The 26,647-nt window shown below is 39.0% G+C and overlaps 11 non-coding genes across 11 annotated transcripts; all 11 read right to left on the bottom strand.

Moving 5' to 3' along the window:
- Nucleotides 1-12,756: 12,756 nt before the first annotated feature.
- Nucleotides 12,757-12,828, bottom strand: trnag-ucc. Its single transcript has one exon. It is a non-coding gene; the product is annotated as a tRNA-Gly (tRNA).
- A 1,198-nt stretch (nucleotides 12,829-14,026) lies between these two features.
- On the bottom strand, nucleotides 14,027-14,098 carry trnag-ucc. The gene has a single exon. It is a non-coding gene; the product is annotated as a tRNA-Gly (tRNA).
- Nucleotides 14,099-15,296: 1,198 nt separating this feature from the next.
- Nucleotides 15,297-15,368, bottom strand: trnag-ucc. Its single transcript has one exon. It is a non-coding gene; the product is annotated as a tRNA-Gly (tRNA).
- A 1,198-nt stretch (nucleotides 15,369-16,566) lies between these two features.
- trnag-ucc lies at nucleotides 16,567-16,638 on the bottom strand. The gene has a single exon. It is a non-coding gene; the product is annotated as a tRNA-Gly (tRNA).
- A 1,198-nt stretch (nucleotides 16,639-17,836) lies between these two features.
- On the bottom strand, nucleotides 17,837-17,908 carry trnag-ucc. Its single transcript has one exon. It is a non-coding gene; the product is annotated as a tRNA-Gly (tRNA).
- A 1,198-nt stretch (nucleotides 17,909-19,106) lies between these two features.
- trnag-ucc lies at nucleotides 19,107-19,178 on the bottom strand. The gene has a single exon. It is a non-coding gene; the product is annotated as a tRNA-Gly (tRNA).
- Nucleotides 19,179-20,376: 1,198 nt separating this feature from the next.
- trnag-ucc lies at nucleotides 20,377-20,448 on the bottom strand. The gene has a single exon. It is a non-coding gene; the product is annotated as a tRNA-Gly (tRNA).
- A 1,198-nt stretch (nucleotides 20,449-21,646) lies between these two features.
- trnag-ucc lies at nucleotides 21,647-21,718 on the bottom strand. Its single transcript has one exon. It is a non-coding gene; the product is annotated as a tRNA-Gly (tRNA).
- Nucleotides 21,719-22,916: 1,198 nt separating this feature from the next.
- Nucleotides 22,917-22,988, bottom strand: trnag-ucc. The gene has a single exon. It is a non-coding gene; the product is annotated as a tRNA-Gly (tRNA).
- A 1,198-nt stretch (nucleotides 22,989-24,186) lies between these two features.
- trnag-ucc lies at nucleotides 24,187-24,258 on the bottom strand. Its single transcript has one exon. It is a non-coding gene; the product is annotated as a tRNA-Gly (tRNA).
- Nucleotides 24,259-25,456: 1,198 nt separating this feature from the next.
- On the bottom strand, nucleotides 25,457-25,528 carry trnag-ucc. The gene has a single exon. It is a non-coding gene; the product is annotated as a tRNA-Gly (tRNA).
- Between the last annotated feature and the right edge of the window lie 1,119 nt (nucleotides 25,529-26,647).

Here is a 26,647-nt window from a genome sequence, read left to right as displayed (position 1 = left end):
TGTCATGCTCAAAATTTTTTAGATGTATTTTTTTTTGTTTCCTTACTTTTTCAAAGTCACTGTGCATTTGGAATATGTTTTAATGGGCAGGTACCATCACGAATTTGTTTATCGAATTTGTTTATGTTTCCTTACTTTTTCAAAGTCACTGTGCATTTGCAATATGTTTCAATGGGCAGGTACCATCACGAATTTGTCATGCTCAAAAAATTTTAGATGTATTTTTTTTTGTTTCTTACTTTTTCAAAGTCACTGTGCATTTGGAATATGTTTTAATGGGCAGGTACCATCACGAATTTGTTTATCGAATTTGTTTATGTTTCCTTACTTTTTCAAAGTCACTGTGCATTTGCAATATGTTTCAATGGGCAGGTACCATCACGAATTTGTCATGCTCAAAAAATTTTAGATGTATTTTTTTTTGTTTCTTACTTTTTCAAAGTCACTGTGCATTTGGAATATGTTTTAATGGGCAGGTACCATCACGAATTTGTTTATCGAATTTGTTTATGTTTCCTTACTTTTTCAAAGTCACTGTGCATTTGCAATATGTTTCAATGGGCAGGTACCATCACGAATTTGTCATGCTCAAAATTTTTTAGATGTATTTTTTTTTGTTTCCTTACTTTTTCAAAGTCACTGTGCATTTGGAATATGTTTTAATGGGCAGGTACCATCACGAATTTGTTTATCGAATTTGTTTATGTTTCCTTACTTTTTCAAAGTCACTGTGCATTTGCAATATGTTTCAATGGGCAGGTACCATCACGAATTTGTTTATCGAATTTGTTTATGTTTCCTTACTTTTTCAAAGTCACTGTGCATTTGCAATATGTTTCAATGGGCAGGTACCATCACGAATTTGTCATGCTCAAAATTTTTTAGATGTATTTTTTTTTGTTTCTTACTTTTTCAAAGTCACTGTGCATTTGGAATATGTTTTAATGGGCAGGTACCATCACGAATTTGTTTATCGAATTTGTTTATGTTTCCTTACTTTTTCAAAGTCACTGTGCATTTGCAATATGTTTCAATGGGCAGGTACCATCACGAATTTGTCATGCTCAAAAAATTTTAGATGTATTTTTTTTTGTTTCTTACTTTTTCAAAGTCACTGTGCATTTGGAATATGTTTTAATGGGCAGGTACCATCACGAATTTGTTTATCGAATTTGTTTATGTTTCCTTACTTTTTCAAAGTCACTGTGCATTTGCAATATGTTTCAATGGGCAGGTACCATCACGAATTTGTCATGCTCAAAATTTTTTAGATGTATTTTTTTTTGTTTCTTACTTTTTCAAAGTCACTGTGCATTTGGAATATGTTTTAATGGGCAGGTACCATCACGAATTTGTTTATCGAATTTGTTTATGTTTCCTTACTTTTTCAAAGTCACTGTGCATTTGCAATATGTTTCAATGGGCAGGTACCATCACGAATTTGTCATGCTCAAAAAATTTTAGATGTATTTTTTTTTGTTTCTTACTTTTTCAAAGTCACTGTGCATTTGGAATATGTTTTAATGGGCAGGTACCATCACGAATTTGTTTATCGAATTTGTTTATGTTTCCTTACTTTTTCAAAGTCACTGTGCATTTGCAATATGTTTCAATGGGCAGGTACCATCACGAATTTGTCATGCTCAAAAAATTTTAGATGTATTTTTTTTTGTTTCTTACTTTTTCAAAGTCACTGTGCATTTGGAATATGTTTTAATGGGCAGGTACCATCACGAATTTGTTTATCGAATTTGTTTATGTTTCCTTACTTTTTCAAAGTCACTGTGCATTTGCAATATGTTTCAATGGGCAGGTACCATCACGAATTTGTCATGCTCAAAATTTTTTAGATGTATTTTTTTTTGTTTCTTACTTTTTCAAAGTCACTGTGCATTTGGAATATGTTTTAATGGGCAGGTACCATCACGAATTTGTTTATCGAATTTGTTTATGTTTCCTTACTTTTTCAAAGTCACTGTGCATTTGCAATATGTTTCAATGGGCAGGTACCATCACGAATTTGTCATGCTCAAAAAATTTTAGATGTATTTTTTTTTGTTTCTTACTTTTTCAAAGTCACTGTGCATTTGGAATATGTTTTAATGGGCAGGTACCATCACGAATTTGTTTATCGAATTTGTTTATGTTTCCTTACTTTTTCAAAGTCACTGTGCATTTGCAATATGTTTCAATGGGCAGGTACCATCACGAATTTGTCATGCTCAAAAAATTTTAGATGTATTTTTTTTTGTTTCTTACTTTTTCAAAGTCACTGTGCATTTGGAATATGTTTTAATGGGCAGGTACCATCACGAATTTGTTTATCGAATTTGTTTATGTTTCCTTACTTTTTCAAAGTCACTGTGCATTTGCAATATGTTTCAATGGGCAGGTACCATCACGAATTTGTCATGCTCAAAATTTTTTAGATGTATTTTTTTTTGTTTCCTTACTTTTTCAAAGTCACTGTGCATTTGGAATATGTTTTAATGGGCAGGTACCATCACGAATTTGTTTATCGAATTTGTTTATGTTTCCTTACTTTTTCAAAGTCACTGTGCATTTGCAATATGTTTCAATGGGCAGGTACCATCACGAATTTGTTTATCGAATTTGTTTATGTTTCCTTACTTTTTCAAAGTCACTGTGCATTTGCAATATGTTTCAATGGGCAGGTACCATCACGAATTTGTCATGCTCAAAAATTTTTAGATGTATTTTTTTTTGTTTCTTACTTTTTCAAAGTCACTGTGCATTTGGAATATGTTTTAATGGGCAGGTACCATCACGAATTTGTTTATCGAATTTGTTTATGTTTCCTTACTTTTTCAAAGTCACTGTGCATTTGCAATATGTTTCAATGGGCAGGTACCATCACGAATTTGTCATGCTCAAAAAATTTTAGATGTATTTTTTTTTGTTTCTTACTTTTTCAAAGTCACTGTGCATTTGGAATATGTTTTAATGGGCAGGTACCATCACGAATTTGTTTATCGAATTTGTTTATGTTTCCTTACTTTTTCAAAGTCACTGTGCATTTGCAATATGTTTCAATGGGCAGGTACCATCACGAATTTGTTTATCGAATTTGTTTATGTTTCCTTACTTTTTCAAAGTCACTGTGCATTTGCAATATGTTTCAATGGGCAGGTACCATCACGAATTTGTTTATCGAATTTGTTTATGTTTCCTTACTTTTTCAAAGTCACTGTGCATTTGCAATATGTTTCAATGGGCAGGTACCATCACGAATTTGTCATGCTCAAAAAATTTTAGATGTATTTTTTTTTTGTTTCTTACTTTTTCAAAGTCACTGTGCATTTGGAATATGTTTTAATGGGCAGGTACCATCACGAATTTGTTTATCGAATTTGTTTATGTTTCCTTACTTTTTCAAAGTCACTGTGCATTTGCAATATGTTTCAATGGGCAGGTACCATCACGAATTTGTTTATCGAATTTGTTTATGTTTCCTTACTTTTTCAAAGTCACTGTGCATTTGCAATATGTTTCAATGGGCAGGTACCATCACGAATTTGTTTATCGAATTTGTTTATGTTTCCTTACTTTTTCAAAGTCACTGTGCATTTGCAATATGTTTCAATGGGCAGGTACCATCACGAATTTGTCATGCTCAAAATTTTTTAGATGTATTTTTTTTTGTTTCCTTACTTTTTCAAAGTCACTGTGCATTTGGAATATGTTTCAATGGGCAGGTACCATCACGAATTTGTTTATCGAATTTGTTTATGTTTCCTTACTTTTTCAAAGTCACTGTGCATTTGCAATATGTTTCAATGGGCAGGTACCATCACGAATTTGTCATGCTCAAAATTTTTTAGATGTATTTTTTTTTGTTTCTTACTTTTTCAAAGTCACTGTGCATTTGGAATATGTTTTAATGGGCAGGTACCATCACGAATTTGTTTATCGAATTTGTTTATGTTTCCTTACTTTTTCAAAGTCACTGTGCATTTGCAATATGTTTCAATGGGCAGGTACCATCACGAATTTGTCATGCTCAAAAAATTTTAGATGTATTTTTTTTTGTTTCTTACTTTTTCAAAGTCACTGTGCATTTGGAATATGTTTTAATGGGCAGGTACCATCACGAATTTGTTTATCGAATTTGTTTATGTTTCCTTACTTTTTCAAAGTCACTGTGCATTTGCAATATGTTTCAATGGGCAGGTACCATCACGAATTTGTCATGCTCAAAATTTTTTAGATGTATTTTTTTTTGTTTCTTACTTTTTCAAAGTCACTGTGCATTTGGAATATGTTTTAATGGGCAGGTACCATCACGAATTTGTTTATCGAATTTGTTTATGTTTCCTTACTTTTTCAAAGTCACTGTGCATTTGCAATATGTTTCAATGGGCAGGTACCATCACGAATTTGTCATGCTCAAAAAATTTTAGATGTATTTTTTTTTGTTTCTTACTTTTTCAAAGTCACTGTGCATTTGGAATATGTTTTAATGGGCAGGTACCATCACGAATTTGTTTATCGAATTTGTTTATGTTTCCTTACTTTTTCAAAGTCACTGTGCATTTGCAATATGTTTCAATGGGCAGGTACCATCACGAATTTGTCATGCTCAAAAAATTTTAGATGTATTTTTTTTTGTTTCTTACTTTTTCAAAGTCACTGTGCATTTGGAATATGTTTTAATGGGCAGGTACCATCACGAATTTGTTTATCGAATTTGTTTATGTTTCCTTACTTTTTCAAAGTCACTGTGCATTTGCAATATGTTTCAATGGGCAGGTACCATCACGAATTTGTCATGCTCAAAATTTTTTAGATGTATTTTTTTTTGTTTCTTACTTTTTCAAAGTCACTGTGCATTTGGAATATGTTTTAATGGGCAGGTACCATCACGAATTTGTTTATCGAATTTGTTTATGTTTCCTTACTTTTTCAAAGTCACTGTGCATTTGCAATATGTTTCAATGGGCAGGTACCATCACGAATTTGTCATGCTCAAAAAATTTTAGATGTATTTTTTTTTGTTTCTTACTTTTTCAAAGTCACTGTGCATTTGGAATATGTTTTAATGGGCAGGTACCATCACGAATTTGTTTATCGAATTTGTTTATGTTTCCTTACTTTTTCAAAGTCACTGTGCATTTGCAATATGTTTCAATGGGCAGGTACCATCACGAATTTGTCATGCTCAAAAAATTTTAGATGTATTTTTTTTTGTTTCTTACTTTTTCAAAGTCACTGTGCATTTGGAATATGTTTTAATGGGCAGGTACCATCACGAATTTGTTTATCGAATTTGTTTATGTTTCCTTACTTTTTCAAAGTCACTGTGCATTTGCAATATGTTTCAATGGGCAGGTACCATCACGAATTTGTCATGCTCAAAATTTTTTAGATGTATTTTTTTTTGTTTCCTTACTTTTTCAAAGTCACTGTGCATTTGGAATATGTTTTAATGGGCAGGTACCATCACGAATTTGTTTATCGAATTTGTTTATGTTTCCTTACTTTTTCAAAGTCACTGTGCATTTGCAATATGTTTCAATGGGCAGGTACCATCACGAATTTGTTTATCGAATTTGTTTATGTTTCCTTACTTTTTCAAAGTCACTGTGCATTTGCAATATGTTTCAATGGGCAGGTACCATCACGAATTTGTCATGCTCAAAAATTTTTAGATGTATTTTTTTTTGTTTCTTACTTTTTCAAAGTCACTGTGCATTTGGAATATGTTTTAATGGGCAGGTACCATCACGAATTTGTTTATCGAATTTGTTTATGTTTCCTTACTTTTTCAAAGTCACTGTGCATTTGCAATATGTTTCAATGGGCAGGTACCATCACGAATTTGTCATGCTCAAAAAATTTTAGATGTATTTTTTTTTGTTTCTTACTTTTTCAAAGTCACTGTGCATTTGGAATATGTTTTAATGGGCAGGTACCATCACGAATTTGTTTATCGAATTTGTTTATGTTTCCTTACTTTTTCAAAGTCACTGTGCATTTGCAATATGTTTCAATGGGCAGGTACCATCACGAATTTGTTTATCGAATTTGTTTATGTTTCCTTACTTTTTCAAAGTCACTGTGCATTTGCAATATGTTTCAATGGGCAGGTACCATCACGAATTTGTTTATCGAATTTGTTTATGTTTCCTTACTTTTTCAAAGTCACTGTGCATTTGCAATATGTTTCAATGGGCAGGTACCATCACGAATTTGTCATGCTCAAAAAATTTTAGATGTATTTTTTTTTTGTTTCTTACTTTTTCAAAGTCACTGTGCATTTGGAATATGTTTTAATGGGCAGGTACCATCACGAATTTGTTTATCGAATTTGTTTATGTTTCCTTACTTTTTCAAAGTCACTGTGCATTTGCAATATGTTTCAATGGGCAGGTACCATCACGAATTTGTTTATCGAATTTGTTTATGTTTCCTTACTTTTTCAAAGTCACTGTGCATTTGCAATATGTTTCAATGGGCAGGTACCATCACGAATTTGTTTATCGAATTTGTTTATGTTTCCTTACTTTTTCAAAGTCACTGTGCATTTGCAATATGTTTCAATGGGCAGGTACCATCACGAATTTGTCATGCTCAAAATTTTTTAGATGTATTTTTTTTTGTTTCCTTACTTTTTCAAAGTCACTGTGCATTTGGAATATGTTTCAATGGGCAGGTACCATCACGAATTTGTCATGCTCAAAAAATTTTAGATGTATTTTTTTTTGTTTCTTACTTTTTCAAAGTCACTGTGCATTTGCAATATGTTTTAATGGGCAGGTACCATCACGAATTTGTCATGCTATAAAAATCCTGCAGGAATGTGAAATTGACTGGCCCGATGAACTCGGGATGGCTTTGCAGTGATTCTGGGTCATCTCAATCGCTCGTTTGGGTTGATTTCAGAATGTCGCTTTTGGTGATGTTTTTTCACTATAGAATCATATTGCAAATGTACAAGAGTCAAGTGGACAAGAGTCCATCAGTCAATTAGATATCATTCTGACCACCAAACTGATACAAACTGACACCAAACCCACTTTTTCCAACTCGTTTAGTAGCCAACTATTACATACTTCAGAGCTGGCCCAAAATTCACAACGCCTTCGGTACAAACCATAAAAAAACCATAAAACACGTAGTTACGTTCTAGCTGCGGGTCCATTTCTTATGTTATGTGTTGGCCTAGCTGAGGCGACCCCGAATCCCAAGTTTCGGCTCGATAGGTCATTTGGTGTCCGAGAAAAACCCTAATTGGTGCTGAAAATCCACTATTTTCCATGACTTGCTACGGGGTCCTTGAATGAGATATCGGACAGAAACGTTGGGGTCTGTCTATATGGGCCGAGACGTTCGCAATGCACCTAGTCTTGCGACTCTGGGACATTTCTAAATGTCGTCATTTTCGTGATGCAAAAATGAATTGAAGTTATTTCAAATGTACGAGGCTGTTTCTCGGTCCGAGAACCGTCTAGAGCCACGTAACTCGCCACGCACCATGGCCCGGAGGTCTAGAACAGGTTTCTAAAGTTTCGGAACTCTAGGTCCGACCGTTCTTTTTTAGCTCCAACAAAGCTAACTATTGCGGCCACTGTCTGTCTCTACGCACCCCAATACGTCCCTCCATCCAAGTTGTGTTTTAGTGCAATTTTTTTTCCTTTGATTTTTTTTGGGAAAAATGACTGATTTACAGTTCATGGGGGTTGCCTAATCACACATATGAAGTTTTGGAAAGATCAGACTTCTTTAACCCTTCGAAACAGCCCCTGAGACACCAATTATGGCACTTCCGGTTGGCACAGGAAGTTATAAATCAACACATATCCTCATTGGGGTATGCTGTTACAGAATCCTGAGTTTTAAGTCCTTACGTTAAGAATTGACTGATCTACACAGGGTTGAATGCACTATGTCTATCAAACTGCATGCAGTGTATGGGTAAACACTTTTAGGGGCATTTTAACCACTTCCGGTTGGTCCAGGAAGCTTAGAATCAACACAGGTAGACCTCATAGTGGCCTGATGGACTGGTACCGAAGACAGGTTCATACGGCATTCATAACCCACATAGGCCTCAGGTTGAAATTAGGGGTGCAGGCAATGTATTCCTATGGGGAGAGATGACACTGTAATCTGTGAGATCAAAAAACACTGTTTTACTGTGAAGGGTTAATGCCACACGGTCAAGGTTAGGCTTGTTGAGATCGGGAGGACCTTAGGAACATTCAAGTGGTGGAATTTTTCTTCTCACCCTAACGGTTCTCTCACTGTCACTCAAAAGCAAATGACATTGTGGTGCAGGCTTCATTTTGGGCCTTCTATTCTAATGGTTGCTGCGCCTAGACCGAGCGAGCTACGGTCAAGCGGGATAGCTCGTTGAACTCAGAACAGTCTGGAGACTATGGTGATGCCATTTTTTGTGTTGATTTCAGAATGCCATTTTGGTGATGGTCCCTCTCCGTTTAAACATATTGCAAATGTACAAAAGTCAACTAGCAAGTCAGTGTCCATCAGTCAATTAGATGTCATTATGACACCAAATGGATATCAATTGACACCAAACCCACTTTTTCCTACTCATTTAGTAGCCAACTATCACATATGTCAGAGCAGGCCCATAATTCACAGCGCCTCTAGTTGAAAACATAATAAAAAGGTAAAACACATAGTTACGTTCTAGCTGCGGGTCCAGTTCGGACATTATGTGAAGTCCTATGTGAGGCGACCCCGAATCCCGAGTTTCGGCTCGATAGGTCATTTGGTGTCCGAGAAAAACCCTAATTGGTGCTGAAAATCCACTATTTTCCATGACTTGCTACGGGGTCCTTGAATGAGCTATCGGACAGAAACGTTGGGGTCTGTCTATATGGGCCGAGACGTTCGCAATGCACCTAGTCTTGCGACTCTGGGACATTTCTAAATGTCGTCATTTTCGTGATGCAAAAATGAATTGAAGTTATTTCAAATGTACGAGGCTGTTTCTCGGTCCGAGAACCGTCTAGAGCCACGTAACTCGCCACGCACCATGGCCCGGAGGTCTAGAACAGGTTTCTAAAGTTTCGGAACTCTAGGTCCGACCGTTCTTTTTTAGCTCCAACAAAGCTAACTATTGGGGCCACTGTCTGTCTCTACGCACCCCAATACGTCCCTCCATCCAAGTTGTGTTTTAGTGCAATTTTTTTTTCCTTTGATTTTTTTTGGGAAAAATGACTGATTTACAGTTCATGGGGGTTGCCTAATCACATATATGAAGTTTTGGACAGATCTGACTTTTTTAACCCTTCGAAACAGCCCCTGAGACACCAATTATGGCACTTCCGGTTGGCACAGGAAGCTATAAATCACCACATGTCTTGATTGACATGGCCACTTACAGAATCCTGAGTTTTAAGTCCTTACGTTAAGAATTGACTGATCTACACAGGGTTGAATGCACCATGTCTATCAAACTGCAGGCAGTGTATGGGTAAACACTTTTAGGGTGATTTGAACCACTTCCGGTTGGTCCAGGAAGCTTAGAATCAACACAGGTAGACCTCATAGTGGCCTGATGGACTGGTACCGAAGACAGGTTCATACGGCATTCATAACCCACATAGGCCTCAGGTTGAATTTTGTGGTGCAGGCAATGTATTCCTATGGGGAGAGATGACACTGTAATCTGTGAGATCAAAAAACACTGTTTTACTGTGAAGGGTTAATGCCACACGGTCAAGGTTAGGCTTGTTCAGATCGGGAGGACCTTAGGAACATTCCTATGGTGGAATTTTTCTTCTCACCCTAACGGTTCTCTCACTGTCACTCAAAAGCAAATGACATTGTGGGGCAGGCTTCATTTTGGGCCTAATATTCTAATGGTTGCTGCGCCTAGACCGAGCGAGCTACGGTCAAGCGGGATAGCTCGTTGAACTCAGCACAGTCTGGAGACTATGGTGATGCCATTTTTTGTGTTGATTTCAGAATGCCATTTTGGTGATGGTCCCTCTCTGTTTAAACATATTGCAAATGTACAAAAGTCAACTAGCAAGTCAGTGTCCATCAGTCAATTAGATGTCATTATGACACCAAACCCACTGTTTCCTACTCATTTAGATGCCAACTATCATATATGTCAGAGCAGTCCCATAATTCACAGCGCCTCTAGTTTAAAACATAATAAAAAGGTAAAACACATAGTTACGTTCTAGCTGCGGGTCCAGTTCGGACATTATGTGAAGTCCTATGTGAGGCGACCCCGAATCCCGAGTTTCGGCTCGATAGGTCATTTGGTGTCCGAGAAAAACCCTAATTGGTGCTGAAAATCCACTTATTTCCATGCCTTGCTACGGGGTCCTTGAACGAGCTATCGGACAGAAACTTTGGGGTCCGTCTCTATGGGCCGAGCCGGTTTCAACGCACCTAGCCTTGCGTCTCTGAGACTTTTCTAAACGTCGTCATTTTCGTGATGCAAAAATGAATTGAAGTTATTGCGAATGTACGAGGCTGTTTCTCGGTCCGAGAACCGTCTAGAGCCACGTAACTCGCCACGCACCATGGCCCGGAGGTCTAGAACAGGTTTCTAAAGTTTCGGAACTCTAGGTCCGACCGTTCTTTTTTAGCTCGAACAAAGCTAACTATTGCGGCCACTGTCTGTCTCTACGCACCCCAATACGTCCCTCCATCCAAGTTGTGTTTTAGTGCAATTTTTTTTTCCTTTGATTTTTTTTGGGAAAAATGACTGATTTACAGTTCATGGGGGTTGCCTAATCACATATATGACGTTTTGGACAGATCTGAATTTTTTAACCCTTCGAAACAGCCCCTGAGACACCAATTATGGCACTTCCGGTTGGCACAGGAAGCTATAAGTCACCACATATCCTCATTGGGGTATGCTGTTACAGAATCCTGAGTTTTAAGTCCTTACGTTAAGAATTGACTGATCTACACAGGGTTGAATGCACTATGTCTATCAAACTGCATGCAGTGTATGGGTAAACACTTTTAGGGGCATTTGAACCACTTCCGGTTGGTCCAGGAAGCTTAGAATCGACACAGGTAGACCTCATAGTGGCCTGATGGACTGGTACCGAAGACAGGTTCATACGGCATTCATAACCCACATAGGCCTCAGGTTGAAATTAGGGGTGCAGGCAATGTATTCCTATGGGGAGAGATGAAACTGTAATCTGTGAGATCAAAAAACCCTGTTTTACTGTGAAGGGTTAATGCCACACGGTCAAGGTTAGGCTTGTTGAGATCGGGAGGACCTTAGGAACATTCATGTGGTGGAATTTTTCTTCTCACCCTAACGGTTCTCTCACTGTCACTCAAAAGCAAATGACATTGTGGGGCAGGCTTCATTTTGGGCCTACTGTTCTAATGGTCGGTTATTGTGTTATTTCAGAAAATCATAGAAAATCACAGAAATGTCGCAGAGCTCCGCAGCACACTTTAAAAAGATTCGTATGAACACCCTGCAACTGGATCTGTAACCGTTGAAAAAAAAAAACGCCTATTTGTGACCATCACCAATTTGTCATTGTTCCGTTTCTCTTAAATGACGATAGATAAATGGCTGGTTCTTTTTTTATTGACACCGGAGGCTCCTTGGCTTTGACCCGAAGTGGAAAAATAATTTCTCTACTTCCATTTTAAGCCTTTAATCCCAGAAAAATGGCCGTAGCTCAAAAACCGTCGAGGCCTAGACGCCATCCCGTTCGGGGCCAACTGCCCCTTGAGCCAAACCTACGCTCGCCAAGTTTCGGCTTCGAAATATTTTCAGTTTTTGAGATAAGGCCCCGTCGCGATTCGTGATGTTTTGCCAAATTGCCATATGATTCCGTATGCCATCTGGTGGGAGTGTCCGGGACGGCGGAAAAACGGTCCGAAACTTGTTTTTTTTTTTAAACGGGAACCGAAAGTCCGACAAAGTTCATTCGATGACTTCCCGCTAGGTCTGGCCCTACCGCACGGCCCGACGCCGACCGCGAATTTTACAAACGATTTCGGACGTCGGGTAAGGGACCGTACATTTGCAATATGGACTTTCTCACTGATCATACACGAAATGCCGAAATGTTCCCTTAAGGTATGGAGGGGTAACATAAGCAGTTGTGGAGGATTGAGACGGATACGCCGAGTCTTAATCTCTCTAGTTGAAAACGGATCTATTTGAATGGGTATTTTCAACATTAATTGACTTTGATTCACGTACCTTTGCGTCATTTGACTCAAAATAAATGAGTTCCATTCTTTTGGAAGTCTTATTTTTTCATTTGCTCTTTAAAAAATGAATTGATCTCATTTTGCACTTTATTAATTTGTAAAAACTCGTCATCATTTTGCTGTCGCGACTGAAGAAGACAGAATGTGAAAGACACAGCAGATGAACTACAGAAGATTTGAACTGAATCATGGTCAAGATTTTGGAAGACTGTTATGCTCACAAGTAAAGCACAAAACACTCACATGATGTTCAATCGTTCCAAGCACCATGGACACGTCAATCGATATCTTCACTGTCATTGCTGCAGAAAGCAAAAAAATAACTTTTGGCATAAGGCTCGTTGGTCTAGGGGTATGATTCTCGTTTTGGCGATGGGACTGCAAATCTATTTTGATATACACTTGTTGGTTCAACGTCGCACAACATTTATTATTTTAGATAACCTGCAGAATGTAGGAGCAATTCTGACTTCCAAGTACAACGATAATGATTCAAATGTAATACACTTGAAATGACATCCAGCCCCTAAAACAAATGAATTCCTCTGGCTCTGCATTGGCCGGGAATCGAACCCGGGTCAACTGCTTGGAAGGCAGCTATGCTCACCACTATACCACCAATGCTATGTGCAGCTCAGTAGCAACATTGAGACATCGACTCATAATTTGAACGTCATTTTGGTGGAAAGTGATAATTCACTTTCACGGTTTAGGTGTATGATTATGGCTTAGGTTGCGAGAGGTCCCTGGTTAAAAAATCTAGCATTTTAATCACTACGGGTTACCTTCAGATTAGTCCCGTGACACTTGTTGGCAACGTAGGGCAAAACGGAGAACATTGCGACAAGTGGGGTCACATTAGTTTGTAGCCCAAGATTTTGGATTCTACAAACAGAACTTGGCAACATAGACGGTTGTGACTTCAGACGAGTCTCCTGACACTTGTGGGGGATGTAGAGAAAAATTGAGAATACCACCGTGTTCGTGAGGGTCTCCTCATTCCAGAGAGTGGTCATATGAATTTGTAGGTCAAACGGTTCGGAAGCTAGAGATGTTTTTGTGAGAAGACCGATTATAGGTATTGTCTCATGGTTTGACAAAAACCGATCTAGGTCCACCATCTTTCACTGCAGATATGGAGGGGTAACATAAGCAGTTGTGGAGGATTGAGACGGATACGCCGAGTCTTAATCTCTCTAGTTGAAAACGGATCTATTTGAATGGGTATTTTCAACATTAATTGACTTTGATTCACGTACCTTTGCGTCATTTGACTCAAAATAAATGAGTTCCATTCTTTTGGAAGTCTTATTTTTTCATTTGCTCTTTAAAAAATGAATTGATCTCATTTTGCACTTTATTAATTTGTAAAAACTCGTCATCATTTTGCTGTCGCGACTGAAGAAGACAGAATGTGAAAGACACAGCAGATGAACTACAGAAGATTTGAACTGAATCATGGTCAAGATTTTGGAAGACTGTTATGCTCACAAGTAAAGCACAAAACACTCACATGATGTTCAATCGTTCCAAGCACCATGGACACGTCAATCGATATCTTCACTGTCATTGCTGCAGAAAGCAAAAAAATAACTTTTGGCATAAGGCTCGTTGGTCTAGGGGTATGATTCTCGTTTTGGCGATGGGACTGCAAATCTATTTTGATATACACTTGTTGGTTCAACGTCGCACAACATTTATTATTTTAGATAACCTGCAGAATGTAGGAGCAATTCTGACTTCCAAGTACAACGATAATGATTCAAATGTAATACACTTGAAATGACATCCAGCCCCTAAAACAAATGAATTCCTCTGGCTCTGCATTGGCCGGGAATCGAACCCGGGTCAACTGCTTGGAAGGCAGCTATGCTCACCACTATACCACCAATGCTATGTGCAGCTCAGTAGCAACATTGAGACATCGACTCATAATTTGAACGTCATTTTGGTGGAAAGTGATAATTCACTTTCACGGTTTAGGTGTATGATTATGGCTTAGGTTGCGAGAGGTCCCTGGTTAAAAAATCTAGCATTTTAATCACTACGGGTTACCTTCAGATTAGTCCCGTGACACTTGTTGGCAACGTAGGGCAAAACGGAGAACATTGCGACAAGTGGGGTCACATTAGTTTGTAGCCCAAGATTTTGGATTCTACAAACAGAACTTGGCAACATAGACGGTTGTGACTTCAGACGAGTCTCCTGACACTTGTGGGGGATGTAGAGAAAAATTGAGAATACCACCGTGTTCGTGAGGGTCTCCTCATTCCAGAGAGTGGTCATATGAATTTGTAGGTCAAACGGTTCGGAAGCTAGAGATGTTTTTGTGAGAAGACCGATTATAGGTATTGTCTCATGGTTTGACAAAAACCGATCTAGGTCCACCATCTTTCACTGCAGATATGGAGGGGTAACATAAGCAGTTGTGGAGGATTGAGACGGATACGCCGAGTCTTAATCTCTCTAGTTGAAAACGGATCTATTTGAATGGGTATTTTCAACATTAATTGACTTTGATTCACGTACCTTTGCGTCATTTGACTCAAAATAAATGAGTTCCATTCTTTTGGAAGTCTTATTTTTTCATTTGCTCTTTAAAAAATGAATTGATCTCATTTTGCACTTTATTAATTTGTAAAAACTCGTCATCATTTTGCTGTCGCGACTGAAGAAGACAGAATGTGAAAGACACAGCAGATGAACTACAGAAGATTTGAACTGAATCATGGTCAAGATTTTGGAAGACTGTTATGCTCACAAGTAAAGCACAAAACACTCACATGATGTTCAATCGTTCCAAGCACCATGGACACGTCAATCGATATCTTCACTGTCATTGCTGCAGAAAGCAAAAAAATAACTTTTGGCATAAGGCTCGTTGGTCTAGGGGTATGATTCTCGTTTTGGCGATGGGACTGCAAATCTATTTTGATATACACTTGTTGGTTCAACGTCGCACAACATTTATTATTTTAGATAACCTGCAGAATGTAGGAGCAATTCTGACTTCCAAGTACAACGATAATGATTCAAATGTAATACACTTGAAATGACATCCAGCCCCTAAAACAAATGAATTCCTCTGGCTCTGCATTGGCCGGGAATCGAACCCGGGTCAACTGCTTGGAAGGCAGCTATGCTCACCACTATACCACCAATGCTATGTGCAGCTCAGTAGCAACATTGAGACATCGACTCATAATTTGAACGTCATTTTGGTGGAAAGTGATAATTCACTTTCACGGTTTAGGTGTATGATTATGGCTTAGGTTGCGAGAGGTCCCTGGTTAAAAAATCTAGCATTTTAATCACTACGGGTTACCTTCAGATTAGTCCCGTGACACTTGTTGGCAACGTAGGGCAAAACGGAGAACATTGCGACAAGTGGGGTCACATTAGTTTGTAGCCCAAGATTTTGGATTCTACAAACAGAACTTGGCAACATAGACGGTTGTGACTTCAGACGAGTCTCCTGACACTTGTGGGGGATGTAGAGAAAAATTGAGAATACCACCGTGTTCGTGAGGGTCTCCTCATTCCAGAGAGTGGTCATATGAATTTGTAGGTCAAACGGTTCGGAAGCTAGAGATGTTTTTGTGAGAAGACCGATTATAGGTATTGTCTCATGGTTTGACAAAAACCGATCTAGGTCCACCATCTTTCACTGCAGATATGGAGGGGTAACATAAGCAGTTGTGGAGGATTGAGACGGATACGCCGAGTCTTAATCTCTCTAGTTGAAAACGGATCTATTTGAATGGGTATTTTCAACATTAATTGACTTTGATTCACGTACCTTTGCGTCATTTGACTCAAAATAAATGAGTTCCATTCTTTTGGAAGTCTTATTTTTTCATTTGCTCTTTAAAAAATGAATTGATCTCATTTTGCACTTTATTAATTTGTAAAAACTCGTCATCATTTTGCTGTCGCGACTGAAGAAGACAGAATGTGAAAGACACAGCAGATGAACTACAGAAGATTTGAACTGAATCATGGTCAAGATTTTGGAAGACTGTTATGCTCACAAGTAAAGCACAAAACACTCACATGATGTTCAATCGTTCCAAGCACCATGGACACGTCAATCGATATCTTCACTGTCATTGCTGCAGAAAGCAAAAAAATAACTTTTGGCATAAGGCTCGTTGGTCTAGGGGTATGATTCTCGTTTTGGCGATGGGACTGCAAATCTATTTTGATATACACTTGTTGGTTCAACGTCGCACAACATTTATTATTTTAGATAACCTGCAGAATGTAGGAGCAATTCTGACTTCCAAGTACAACGATAATGATTCAAATGTAATACACTTGAAATGACATCCAGCCCCTAAAACAAATGAATTCCTCTGGCTCTGCATTGGCCGGGAATCGAACCCGGGTCAACTGCTTGGAAGGCAGCTATGCTCACCACTATACCACCAATGCTATGTGCAGCTCAGTAGCAACATTGAGACATCGACTCATAATTTGAACGTCATTTTGGTGGAAAGTGATAATTCACTTTCACGGTTTAGGTGTATGATTATGGCTTAGGTTGCGAGAGGTCCCTGGTTAAAAAATCTAGCATTTTAATCACTACGGGTTACCTTCAGATTAGTCCCGTGACACTTGTTGGCAACGTAGGGCAAAACGGAGAACATTGCGACAAGTGGGGTCACATTAGTTTGTAGCCCAAGATTTTGGATTCTACAAACAGAACTTGGCAACATAGACGGTTGTGACTTCAGACGAGTCTCCTGACACTTGTGGGGGATGTAGAGAAAAATTGAGAATACCACCGTGTTCGTGAGGGTCTCCTCATTCCAGAGAGTGGTCATATGAATTTGTAGGTCAAACGGTTCGGAAGCTAGAGATGTTTTTGTGAGAAGACCGATTATAGGTATTGTCTCATGGTTTGACAAAAACCGATCTAGGTCCACCATCTTTCACTGCAGATATGGAGGGGTAACATAAGCAGTTGTGGAGGATTGAGACGGATACGCCGAGTCTTAATCTCTCTAGTTGAAAACGGATCTATTTGAATGGGTATTTTCAACATTAATTGACTTTGATTCACGTACCTTTGCGTCATTTGACTCAAAATAAATGAGTTCCATTCTTTTGGAAGTCTTATTTTTTCATTTGCTCTTTAAAAAATGAATTGATCTCATTTTGCACTTTATTAATTTGTAAAAACTCGTCATCATTTTGCTGTCGCGACTGAAGAAGACAGAATGTGAAAGACACAGCAGATGAACTACAGAAGATTTGAACTGAATCATGGTCAAGATTTTGGAAGACTGTTATGCTCACAAGTAAAGCACAAAACACTCACATGATGTTCAATCGTTCCAAGCACCATGGACACGTCAATCGATATCTTCACTGTCATTGCTGCAGAAAGCAAAAAAATAACTTTTGGCATAAGGCTCGTTGGTCTAGGGGTATGATTCTCGTTTTGGCGATGGGACTGCAAATCTATTTTGATATACACTTGTTGGTTCAACGTCGCACAACATTTATTATTTTAGATAACCTGCAGAATGTAGGAGCAATTCTGACTTCCAAGTACAACGATAATGATTCAAATGTAATACACTTGAAATGACATCCAGCCCCTAAAACAAATGAATTCCTCTGGCTCTGCATTGGCCGGGAATCGAACCCGGGTCAACTGCTTGGAAGGCAGCTATGCTCACCACTATACCACCAATGCTATGTGCAGCTCAGTAGCAACATTGAGACATCGACTCATAATTTGAACGTCATTTTGGTGGAAAGTGATAATTCACTTTCACGGTTTAGGTGTATGATTATGGCTTAGGTTGCGAGAGGTCCCTGGTTAAAAAATCTAGCATTTTAATCACTACGGGTTACCTTCAGATTAGTCCCGTGACACTTGTTGGCAACGTAGGGCAAAACGGAGAACATTGCGACAAGTGGGGTCACATTAGTTTGTAGCCCAAGATTTTGGATTCTACAAACAGAACTTGGCAACATAGACGGTTGTGACTTCAGACGAGTCTCCTGACACTTGTGGGGGATGTAGAGAAAAATTGAGAATACCACCGTGTTCGTGAGGGTCTCCTCATTCCAGAGAGTGGTCATATGAATTTGTAGGTCAAACGGTTCGGAAGCTAGAGATGTTTTTGTGAGAAGACCGATTATAGGTATTGTCTCATGGTTTGACAAAAACCGATCTAGGTCCACCATCTTTCACTGCAGATATGGAGGGGTAACATAAGCAGTTGTGGAGGATTGAGACGGATACGCCGAGTCTTAATCTCTCTAGTTGAAAACGGATCTATTTGAATGGGTATTTTCAACATTAATTGACTTTGATTCACGTACCTTTGCGTCATTTGACTCAAAATAAATGAGTTCCATTCTTTTGGAAGTCTTATTTTTTCATTTGCTCTTTAAAAAATGAATTGATCTCATTTTGCACTTTATTAATTTGTAAAAACTCGTCATCATTTTGCTGTCGCGACTGAAGAAGACAGAATGTGAAAGACACAGCAGATGAACTACAGAAGATTTGAACTGAATCATGGTCAAGATTTTGGAAGACTGTTATGCTCACAAGTAAAGCACAAAACACTCACATGATGTTCAATCGTTCCAAGCACCATGGACACGTCAATCGATATCTTCACTGTCATTGCTGCAGAAAGCAAAAAAATAACTTTTGGCATAAGGCTCGTTGGTCTAGGGGTATGATTCTCGTTTTGGCGATGGGACTGCAAATCTATTTTGATATACACTTGTTGGTTCAACGTCGCACAACATTTATTATTTTAGATAACCTGCAGAATGTAGGAGCAATTCTGACTTCCAAGTACAACGATAATGATTCAAATGTAATACACTTGAAATGACATCCAGCCCCTAAAACAAATGAATTCCTCTGGCTCTGCATTGGCCGGGAATCGAACCCGGGTCAACTGCTTGGAAGGCAGCTATGCTCACCACTATACCACCAATGCTATGTGCAGCTCAGTAGCAACATTGAGACATCGACTCATAATTTGAACGTCATTTTGGTGGAAAGTGATAATTCACTTTCACGGTTTAGGTGTATGATTATGGCTTAGGTTGCGAGAGGTCCCTGGTTAAAAAATCTAGCATTTTAATCACTACGGGTTACCTTCAGATTAGTCCCGTGACACTTGTTGGCAACGTAGGGCAAAACGGAGAACATTGCGACAAGTGGGGTCACATTAGTTTGTAGCCCAAGATTTTGGATTCTACAAACAGAACTTGGCAACATAGACGGTTGTGACTTCAGACGAGTCTCCTGACACTTGTGGGGGATGTAGAGAAAAATTGAGAATACCACCGTGTTCGTGAGGGTCTCCTCATTCCAGAGAGTGGTCATATGAATTTGTAGGTCAAACGGTTCGGAAGCTAGAGATGTTTTTGTGAGAAGACCGATTATAGGTATTGTCTCATGGTTTGACAAAAACCGATCTAGGTCCACCATCTTTCACTGCAGATATGGAGGGGTAACATAAGCAGTTGTGGAGGATTGAGACGGATACGCCGAGTCTTAATCTCTCTAGTTGAAAACGGATCTATTTGAATGGGTATTTTCAACATTAATTGACTTTGATTCACGTACCTTTGCGTCATTTGACTCAAAATAAATGAGTTCCATTCTTTTGGAAGTCTTATTTTTTCATTTGCTCTTTAAAAAATGAATTGATCTCATTTTGCACTTTATTAATTTGTAAAAACTCGTCATCATTTTGCTGTCGCGACTGAAGAAGACAGAATGTGAAAGACACAGCAGATGAACTACAGAAGATTTGAACTGAATCATGGTCAAGATTTTGGAAGACTGTTATGCTCACAAGTAAAGCACAAAACACTCACATGATGTTCAATCGTTCCAAGCACCATGGACACGTCAATCGATATCTTCACTGTCATTGCTGCAGAAAGCAAAAAAATAACTTTTGGCATAAGGCTCGTTGGTCTAGGGGTATGATTCTCGTTTTGGCGATGGGACTGCAAATCTATTTTGATATACACTTGTTGGTTCAACGTCGCACAACATTTATTATTTTAGATAACCTGCAGAATGTAGGAGCAATTCTGACTTCCAAGTACAACGATAATGATTCAAATGTAATACACTTGAAATGACATCCAGCCCCTAAAACAAATGAATTCCTCTGGCTCTGCATTGGCCGGGAATCGAACCCGGGTCAACTGCTTGGAAGGCAGCTATGCTCACCACTATACCACCAATGCTATGTGCAGCTCAGTAGCAACATTGAGACATCGACTCATAATTTGAACGTCATTTTGGTGGAAAGTGATAATTCACTTTCACGGTTTAGGTGTATGATTATGGCTTAGGTTGCGAGAGGTCCCTGGTTAAAAAATCTAGCATTTTAATCACTACGGGTTACCTTCAGATTAGTCCCGTGACACTTGTTGGCAACGTAGGGCAAAACGGAGAACATTGCGACAAGTGGGGTCACATTAGTTTGTAGCCCAAGATTTTGGATTCTACAAACAGAACTTGGCAACATAGACGGTTGTGACTTCAGACGAGTCTCCTGACACTTGTGGGGGATGTAGAGAAAAATTGAGAATACCACCGTGTTCGTGAGGGTCTCCTCATTCCAGAGAGTGGTCATATGAATTTGTAGGTCAAACGGTTCGGAAGCTAGAGATGTTTTTGTGAGAAGACCGATTATAGGTATTGTCTCATGGTTTGACAAAAACCGATCTAGGTCCACCATCTTTCACTGCAGATATGGAGGGGTAACATAAGCAGTTGTGGAGGATTGAGACGGATACGCCGAGTCTTAATCTCTCTAGTTGAAAACGGATCTATTTGAATGGGTATTTTCAACATTAATTGACTTTGATTCACGTACCTTTGCGTCATTTGACTCAAAATAAATGAGTTCCATTCTTTTGGAAGTCTTATTTTTTCATTTGCTCTTTAAAAAATGAATTGATCTCATTTTGCACTTTATTAATTTGTAAAAACTCGTCATCATTTTGCTGTCGCGACTGAAGAAGACAGAATGTGAAAGACACAGCAGATGAACTACAGAAGATTTGAACTGAATCATGGTCAAGATTTTGGAAGACTGTTATGCTCACAAGTAAAGCACAAAACACTCACATGATGTTCAATCGTTCCAAGCACCATGGACACGTCAATCGATATCTTCACTGTCATTGCTGCAGAAAGCAAAAAAATAACTTTTGGCATAAGGCTCGTTGGTCTAGGGGTATGATTCTCGTTTTGGCGATGGGACTGCAAATCTATTTTGATATACACTTGTTGGTTCAACGTCGCACAACATTTATTATTTTAGATAACCTGCAGAATGTAGGAGCAATTCTGACTTCCAAGTACAACGATAATGATTCAAATGTAATACACTTGAAATGACATCCAGCCCCTAAAACAAATGAATTCCTCTGGCTCTGCATTGGCCGGGAATCGAACCCGGGTCAACTGCTTGGAAGGCAGCTATGCTCACCACTATACCACCAATGCTATGTGCAGCTCAGTAGCAACATTGAGACATCGACTCATAATTTGAACGTCATTTTGGTGGAAAGTGATAATTCACTTTCACGGTTTAGGTGTATGATTATGGCTTAGGTTGCGAGAGGTCCCTGGTTAAAAAATCTAGCATTTTAATCACTACGGGTTACCTTCAGATTAGTCCCGTGACACTTGTTGGCAACGTAGGGCAAAACGGAGAACATTGCGACAAGTGGGGTCACATTAGTTTGTAGCCCAAGATTTTGGATTCTACAAACAGAACTTGGCAACATAGACGGTTGTGACTTCAGACGAGTCTCCTGACACTTGTGGGGGATGTAGAGAAAAATTGAGAATACCACCGTGTTCGTGAGGGTCTCCTCATTCCAGAGAGTGGTCATATGAATTTGTAGGTCAAACGGTTCGGAAGCTAGAGATGTTTTTGTGAGAAGACCGATTATAGGTATTGTCTCATGGTTTGACAAAAACCGATCTAGGTCCACCATCTTTCACTGCAGATATGGAGGGGTAACATAAGCAGTTGTGGAGGATTGAGACGGATACGCCGAGTCTTAATCTCTCTAGTTGAAAACGGATCTATTTGAATGGGTATTTTCAACATTAATTGACTTTGATTCACGTACCTTTGCGTCATTTGACTCAAAATAAATGAGTTCCATTCTTTTGGAAGTCTTATTTTTTCATTTGCTCTTTAAAAAATGAATTGATCTCATTTTGCACTTTATTAATTTGTAAAAACTCGTCATCATTTTGCTGTCGCGACTGAAGAAGACAGAATGTGAAAGACACAGCAGATGAACTACAGAAGATTTGAACTGAATCATGGTCAAGATTTTGGAAGACTGTTATGCTCACAAGTAAAGCACAAAACACTCACATGATGTTCAATCGTTCCAAGCACCATGGACACGTCAATCGATATCTTCACTGTCATTGCTGCAGAAAGCAAAAAAATAACTTTTGGCATAAGGCTCGTTGGTCTAGGGGTATGATTCTCGTTTTGGCGATGGGACTGCAAATCTATTTTGATATACACTTGTTGGTTCAACGTCGCACAACATTTATTATTTTAGATAACCTGCAGAATGTAGGAGCAATTCTGACTTCCAAGTACAACGATAATGATTCAAATGTAATACACTTGAAATGACATCCAGCCCCTAAAACAAATGAATTCCTCTGGCTCTGCATTGGCCGGGAATCGAACCCGGGTCAACTGCTTGGAAGGCAGCTATGCTCACCACTATACCACCAATGCTATGTGCAGCTCAGTAGCAACATTGAGACATCGACTCATAATTTGAACGTCATTTTGGTGGAAAGTGATAATTCACTTTCACGGTTTAGGTGTATGATTATGGCTTAGGTTGCGAGAGGTCCCTGGTTAAAAAATCTAGCATTTTAATCACTACGGGTTACCTTCAGATTAGTCCCGTGACACTTGTTGGCAACGTAGGGCAAAACGGAGAACATTGCGACAAGTGGGGTCACATTAGTTTGTAGCCCAAGATTTTGGATTCTACAAACAGAACTTGGCAACATAGACGGTTGTGACTTCAGACGAGTCTCCTGACACTTGTGGGGGATGTAGAGAAAAATTGAGAATACCACCGTGTTCGTGAGGGTCTCCTCATTCCAGAGAGTGGTCATATGAATTTGTAGGTCAAACGGTTCGGAAGCTAGAGATGTTTTTGTGAGAAGACCGATTATAGGTATTGTCTCATGGTTTGACAAAAACCGATCTAGGTCCACCATCTTTCACTGCAGATATGGAGGGGTAACATAAGCAGTTGTGGAGGATTGAGACGGATACGCCGAGTCTTAATCTCTCTAGTTGAAAACGGATCTATTTGAATGGGTATTTTCAACATTAATTGACTTTGATTCACGTACCTTTGCGTCATTTGACTCAAAATAAATGAGTTCCATTCTTTTGGAAGTCTTATTTTTTCATTTGCTCTTTAAAAAATGAATTGATCTCATTTTGCACTTTATTAATTTGTAAAAACTCGTCATCATTTTGCTGTCGCGACTGAAGAAGACAGAATGTGAAAGACACAGCAGATGAACTACAGAAGATTTGAACTGAATCATGGTCAAGATTTTGGAAGACTGTTATGCTCACAAGTAAAGCACAAAACACTCACATGATGTTCAATCGTTCCAAGCACCATGGACACGTCAATCGATATCTTCACTGTCATTGCTGCAGAAAGCAAAAAAATAACTTTTGGCATAAGGCTCGTTGGTCTAGGGGTATGATTCTCGTTTTGGCGATGGGACTGCAAATCTATTTTGATATACACTTGTTGGTTCAACGTCGCACAACATTTATTATTTTAGATAACCTGCAGAATGTAGGAGCAATTCTGACTTCCAAGTACAACGATAATGATTCAAATGTAATACACTTGAAATGACATCCAGCCCCTAAAACAAATGAATTCCTCTGGCTCTGCATTGGCCGGGAATCGAACCCGGGTCAACTGCTTGGAAGGCAGCTATGCTCACCACTATACCACCAATGCTATGTGCAGCTCAGTAGCAACATTGAGACATCGACTCATAATTTGAACGTCATTTTGGTGGAAAGTGATAATTCACTTTCACGGTTTAGGTGTATGATTATGGCTTAGGTTGCGAGAGGTCCCTGGTTAAAAAATCTAGCATTTTAATCACTACGGGTTACCTTCAGATTAGTCCCGTGACACTTGTTGGCAACGTAGGGCAAAACGGAGAACATTGCGACAAGTGGGGTCACATTAGTTTGTAGCCCAAGATTTTGGATTCTACAAACAGAACTTGGCAACATAGACGGTTGTGACTTCAGACGAGTCTCCTGACACTTGTGGGGGATGTAGAGAAAAATTGAGAATACCACCGTGTTCGTGAGGGTCTCCTCATTCCAGAGAGTGGTCATATGAATTTGTAGGTCAAACGGTTCGGAAGCTAGAGATGTTTTTGTGAGAAGACCGATTATAGGTATTGTCTCATGGTTTGACAAAAACCGATCTAGGTCCACCATCTTTCACTGCAGATATGGAGGGGTAACATAAGCAGTTGTGGAGGATTGAGACGGATACGCCGAGTCTTAATCTCTCTAGTTGAAAACGGATCTATTTGAATGGGTATTTTCAACATTAATTGACTTTGATTCACGTACCTTTGCGTCATTTGACTCAAAATAAATGAGTTCCATTCTTTTGGAAGTCTTATTTTTTCATTTGCTCTTTAAAAAATGAATTGATCTCATTTTGCACTTTATTAATTTGTAAAAACTCGTCATCATTTTGCTGTCGCGACTGAAGAAGACAGAATGTGAAAGACACAGCAGATGAACTACAGAAGATTTGAACTGAATCATGGTCAAGATTTTGGAAGACTGTTATGCTCACAAGTAAAGCACAAAACACTCACATGATGTTCAATCGTTCCAAGCACCATGGACACGTCAATCGATATCTTCACTGTCATTGCTGCAGAAAGCAAAAAAATAACTTTTGGCATAAGGCTCGTTGGTCTAGGGGTATGATTCTCGTTTTGGCGATGGGACTGCAAATCTATTTTGATATACACTTGTTGGTTCAACGTCGCACAACATTTATTATTTTAGATAACCTGCAGAATGTAGGAGCAATTCTGACTTCCAAGTACAACGATAATGATTCAAATGTAATACACTTGAAATGACATCCAGCCCCTAAAACAAATGAATTCCTCTGGCTCTGCATTGGCCGGGAATCGAACCCGGGTCAACTGCTTGGAAGGCAGCTATGCTCACCACTATACCACCAATGCTATGTGCAGCTCAGTAGCAACATTGAGACATCGACTCATAATTTGAACGTCATTTTGGTGGAAAGTGATAATTCACTTTCACGGTTTAGGTGTATGATTATGGCTTAGGTTGCGAGAGGTCCCTGGTTAAAAAATCTAGCATTTTAATCACTACGGGTTACCTTCAGATTAGTCCCGTGACACTTGTTGGCAACGTAGGGCAAAACGGAGAACATTGCGACAAGTGGGGTCACATTAGTTTGTAGCCCAAGATTTTGGATTCTACAAACAGAACTTGGCAACATAGACGGTTGTGACTTCAGACGAGTCTCCTGACACTTGTGGGGGATGTAGAGAAAAATTGAGAATACCACCGTGTTCGTGAGGGTCTCCTCATTCCAGAGAGTGGTCATATGAATTTGTAGGTCAAACGGTTCGGAAGCTAGAGATGTTTTTGTGAGAAGACCGATTATAGGTATTGTCTCATGGTTTGACAAAAACCGATCTAGGTCCACCATCTTTCACTGCAGATATGGAGGGGTAACATAAGCAGTTGTGGAGGATTGAGACGGATACGCCGAGTCTTAATCTCTCTAGTTGAAAACGGATCTATTTGAATGGGTATTTTCAACATTAATTGACTTTGATTCACGTACCTTTGCGTCATTTGACTCAAAATAAATGAGTTCCATTCTTTTGGAAGTCTTATTTTTTCATTTGCTCTTTAAAAAATGAATTGATCTCATTTTGCACTTTATTAATTTGTAAAAACTCGTCATCATTTTGCTGTCGCGACTGAAGAAGACAGAATGTGAAAGACACAGCAGATGAACTACAGAAGATTTGAACTGAATCATGGTCAAGATTTTGGAAGACTGTTATGCTCACAAGTAAAGCACAAAACACTCACATGATGTTCAATCGTTCCAAGCACCATGGACACGTCAATCGATATCTTCACTGTCATTGCTGCAGAAAGCAAAAAAATAACTTTTGGCATAAGGCTCGTTGGTCTAGGGGTATGATTCTCGTTTTGGCGATGGGACTGCAAATCTATTTTGATATACACTTGTTGGTTCAACGTCGCACAACATTTATTATTTTAGATAACCTGCAGAATGTAGGAGCAATTCTGACTTC

This window comes from Oncorhynchus mykiss, chromosome 9 (genome assembly GCF_013265735.2).
Source record: "Oncorhynchus mykiss isolate Arlee chromosome 9, USDA_OmykA_1.1, whole genome shotgun sequence".
NCBI lineage: Eukaryota > Metazoa > Chordata > Actinopteri > Salmoniformes > Salmonidae > Oncorhynchus > Oncorhynchus mykiss.
Note: the sequence above shows the minus strand (reverse complement) of the source record. Positions and strands in the feature narration are given on the sequence as shown.